Source organism: Centruroides vittatus, unplaced genomic scaffold, assembly GCF_030686945.1.
Source record: "Centruroides vittatus isolate TY-2023 unplaced genomic scaffold, ASM3068694v2 contig_388, whole genome shotgun sequence".
Lineage (NCBI taxonomy): Eukaryota > Metazoa > Arthropoda > Arachnida > Scorpiones > Buthidae > Centruroides > Centruroides vittatus.
In genome coordinates, this window is record NW_027122204.1 from 102,326 (window position 1) to 107,969 (window position 5,644).

A 5,644-nucleotide genomic window follows, 5' to 3' on the forward strand; every position below is an offset into this window, starting at 1 on the left:
TTCTCATTATGCAATCAAAACACTGACGACAGCCATCTTGACGACTTCAGAAGCAGCCGACGTTTAATTTAGTTTTTTTTTTTTTTTTCTTATACTAAATTTAAAATAAATGATTACATTTTATTTTATTAATAATATTTAACAAATGAGATTAATTATTACATATTTATATCTAGAAATAAAATTATATAATTTTTCTACCAAAAATAAATTCCTCGGACTTTTTTAAACTCTTTCCGCTCTATGGCACTAAATGGGCCTCTTTTTAGCATCCCCGTAATGGGTTTGGCCATGTCCACAATGGGGCTGCCAAGTGGTAAAGGACAAGGCCCGATATATCATCCCCGAAAAATTTCTGGAGAGTTTTTCGACCCGTTCCTAGTCCCCCAGAGCGGTAGGCTGCCACCTTGACCGCTCGGCCATCCGACTGTTGTTTTATGTATACTAAGATGACTTTTTTAGTGGATTCTGCTTCATTTCGCTAATAATTTTATGTTTTGTCATCAGATATTTTGTCATTTTTTAATGGCTATGCTATTGGGTGGATTCAAGATAGACACATTCAAAGACACGCAGGATGAAGATACAGAAAATAAAAGACAAGTCGTGAAATACCCGAAACAAAAACTAAAAAGGTTTTTGTTTTGGAGAAAGAATAAATGTCAATTGCAACGAAGAACGAACTTTGGAATTTCTGAGAAAAGTATACTCGAAAAACAAATAAGTGAAAAGCATTCTTTTTGTCCTCGGATAATTCTAAATATTTCAAGAAAACTTCATCTTAAAACAAAGTGAATAACTGAAAGCAAATATTTTGAAATTTTGAGTTTGGTCACCATCATTGTCTGTATAATTCCCATATGCTTTCCTCTTTCATCTAGAAGCAGATTCAAAACTCTCAGACGTACAAACAACAAATAACTGTTTTACAGTAATTTTTATCGTGGAAACAATCATGAGAATATTTGCTCTGAACAAATGCATTTCAGATTTCCTTTTTGATTTTTGTATAATGTTACTTTGCATCATAAGTATATTCTTGAAAAGAATATTTGGAATTCGACCTGTTACGGTTCGTGTATTTCGACTACTGAGAATTTTGAAATCTATTGAGCATGTCACACAATGGATAAAACTGCAAATCAAAAGTGGGCTAAACGTTGACATTAACGATATTTCTAATATGGTTACAAGCCTGTTTCTGGCTTTAGACAGCTGTATTAGCTAAATGATAGACCATATAGTATTCAATGTATAACTTAATTTTACATTAGAGGAACCATCAAATCTACATGCAATCAAATATTTGTGTTTTAAATACTATTAAACTATTAAATGATCATCACCATTTAGTTTGTTTGTAATAATATTTATAATAAAGGTATAATTGTAAATAGGTGATTACAATGGAAATAATTTACAATAAATAAAATTCACACCATTTTAAAGTTTTTTTTATTAGTATAGATTTGTTTAACTCAATATGAAACTGGCTTAGGAACACCTCAACTTCTTTCTTGTTTTATGGTACTAGAAGATAAATGAATAGCCAAAAAATATTTTAATATAAAAATTCTATGGTAGGGTTCAAGTTGATAACTATTTGCTATTATAATAAATTGATACATTCAAAAGTTACAAAGAAAATTTGTTACATGCAAAAACAAAAATTTTTTTAATCATCAGAAATCTGGAAATAATGTAAAGTATTCTAATTTAGAATGATTTCTGCTATAAAATAATTTACGTGATTGATTTTAAAGTGATTTATGACTGAGTGAAACATTTTTTTGTACCAAATCATTTTCTTCTTTGTTTTACAATGATACAGGTGATATATTACATAAGATTTTAATGTAAAATATTATATTAAAATTATAAATTTATATAATAAGATTCAATAAAAGATTTAAAATTTTGTAAATATATCATTTAAATTTAAATTTTATTTCCATCTTTATATTTGTTCTATGCTCTGACACTTGAAATTTCTATTATAATGAATCTATTTTAAATAATTTTACATTTTAGAAACTTACACTATGATTTTTATGTGTATCAAAAAATATTCATAGAAGAACACTTGTAAATAGTTTTATCATGTATTTTCAATTTGTCAGAACAGTATATACTTTTACAACAATTTGATGTCACTCCTTTATCTTCCGTAACGGAAAAGTATAAAATGACATAAAATTGATGTATAGTAAAAACTATTACAGGGATAGGGACTGAGATGGTGACAGATAATAGAATTTCCCTATTAGTACAGAAAAATTAATTTACAATTCTTTATGTACAACACTATGCAATCAACCAACTGACATATGCAATGCAATCCCTTAACATATAATACAGAAACAGAGGACCATACACTACAGTATGTACAGTACCATATATCTCGATGGATAAGACGACCTTCAGATAAGACGACGTATAAATTTTTGTCGAAGTTTTATAGTTTTAGCATGTATCTGTCCTATAAGACGACTCCCAAACTATCAACGACCTATGAATTTAGTTTAGATCAGCAATCATTATCTGAATAATAATACTGTATTGCATATATGGAATTATGTCCTATTTGTAATTTTTCGAATGAACAAATTTTATTTTCTTGCATCTGGCAATTTTTGCAAACATTCACACTAATTCGGGTAATGACCATGACTATTCACAAAAACATTGTATGGGCTATTCTATTTTGTAAACATACCCTACTCTCTTCTAGTAAATAATTACGGTTTGTCTGTCTTTTTATAATGGTTTTAATTTATATAAATTTAAATCTAATTTTTTGTATCTGTCCTATAAGACGACCCCGGATTTTCGGGGCCATTTTTTATGGTTCAACTATCGTCTTATCTGCCGAGATATACGGTACTTCATTATTATATAATAACTCTACTTCTCAAAACTGAATTTAGCACTCTGGTGGTTAAAGTATGGTGATAATAGAGCTTTTACTATAATAATGTAGTGTATTCTGATGAAACATATGCACCCAAAAAGAATTTTTGTAAGGAAGATAATAAAGATGATAAACTAAAAATTGTAATTGTAAAAAATAGTAATATAAATGTGTATGCAATAGAAAAATAAAATAATGAACACTTTTGAGAACAACACTGAAATGAATAGTTTTAATTATCATTATGTGAAAGCTTAAATTATCTAATAATAATAATAATAGTAAAAAAATTATAAATAATAAAGAAATTAAGAGTGCAAAACAAAGTTACCATTTACAACACAATATTTATTTCAAGAATTTTTTTCATTAAAAACAATTGCTTGTCTTTTGGTGATTACCCCAATATGAGGTTTATTTAAATCACAAAATATTGATTGATTATGCCAATCTTTCATATATAAAAAATTACAACGATAATGATAATGCAATATCTTATTGATAAAAACAAATATTGCACTTTATTAACAAATAATTATTTGGAAATTTTTTTACATTGATCAAAACAACATAATATATGACTAAATTCAATGTAATGAAATTTTTGACTTACAATTCACCTGTCGTTAATTTTTGTATCCTACGTTTACAGTTATCATTAACCCAGTCAACATTGCAATTTATCTAAAAATCAAATTCATCATTTTTAACATAGTTTAAATTATTGGTTTAAGGTCAAATTAAAATTCACTTTTTTAAGTACATAGTGTTGCAAAATTGACCTATAAATAAACTTTATATAATATACATAAACAAAATATTTTTGTTCTCAAACATTATCTCTACCTTGCTTACAATAATTCTTTGTATCCAATAAGTTAGGGAAGGAAAAAAAATTGACTAGTAGTTTTGAGGAAACTTAATTTATGTTCACATAATATATTACAAATGAAATTATGAATCCTGCCTCGTGTACTATTTTATCCATTAAACTAATGAGTAAAATTATTCACAAAAAAAAGGTGTTACAGATAGCCAAAAATTAATAATCACCAGATATATATTAACAAGAAAAATATAATTTTATGAAAAATTACATTGTTAAAATAGTTATTTTTTATAGTAGGTTAGAAAAAATATATTATTGATGGTGATTTTTTGACTTTTTCAAATTTAGATTAAGTGAATGATTTTTTTTTATGATAGGAAAAATTATAAAAGTTTAAGAAATAACAGTCTGAAATATTTATACAATAATATACATGTACTATATAACAAAATTTAGTCAACAGCCATACAATATTTTAATATTAATGCCTTACTTTTTACATAAATAAATAATAGTGCTTTGTACTTCAATTTACTACATCAATCTGCAATGTATTGTAATTGTCAAGTGGATAATAACTGTTATTATTTACATTGCACGAATTTCTATTGCTGAAATCTTCTAGAATAAAACTCTTAAGACTACAAGCAATATCTGAGAATTAAAACTCTGGTGTTGATTGTGAATAAAGTAGACAATAATGCCCTTCAAAATAATAGGTATTCAGTTATAAATATTAATAAGTTATTACTGAGTATTTCCACTTGATTTTTTTACTGAAAAAGTATTTTATAACTAACAATAATATGAAAACTAATACCATTTCATACACAGATCAATTGATAACAAAGTATTGTTAACACCCTAAAACCTATGAAGTGTTCCAAATCAATTTCTTGCATTCTATTTTGTATATTCTGTAATCTGATCCATATAAAACATCTCTACTAAAATCCTAAGAGATCTATTTTATCCTAGAGAACTGATTTATAAAATAGGAAGAAATATAGGAACACTTATATCTGTCATTTTTTATATATACACATTTCTACACATGGACATTTCAAATAAATCCAATCGGGTATACAAACTGGAATTCATTGGCATGATTCATAAACAAAATATTGCTGCCAAGATGATAATGGAGCTGCATCATTACTACATTTAGTAAATTTATTTATGAGAACATCTGATATTTTTATTGTTATGTTTTAGATCTATGCTAAAGTATCAATATAACTTTATTGTATATCACAATGAATGTTTAAATGACATATTTCTATAAAAAATGACAATCTAATATATGACTATGATAGGCATTATTCCAAGTTATTACCATATTTACAGTCATTTGCATAATATCACAATTAGACAACATATGAGAACCTGTTCTGCAAATATTCAAATTTGGGCATTATGCATACATTCAACTGTCTTTTAAGTACCATACTTATGGAAGAATTTTAAAAATTAAGAATTAAATCATAAAAAATAAAATTATATTCTCATACACTTATGCTCTTCTGAATAATAAGAATCTTTGGCACCTAACTTGAAATTTATAAAAATTTTAAACATTTCAACTGTTTTAAAAGAGAACTTTTGAAATGTAATGTCTGAAAGAATATTGATAAAAACATTATTACAACATGCTATCATTCAAAACTTCACATACCCCCAAAATTTATGGCTATATCTATTAACACTTATAAAAAATAAATAAATAAATAAATCTTTGTTACAAGAAATTCATTATTATAGATTTAAAAAATGAATTTCTTATAACAAACAACTGATATATTGATACATAGCAGAAATTTAACATAAAATCATTTATGCAACAGCTCAAAAATCTCTGTAATGAAATTTAAGCTTTTTTTTTTATAACATTTTAGCAAAAAGAA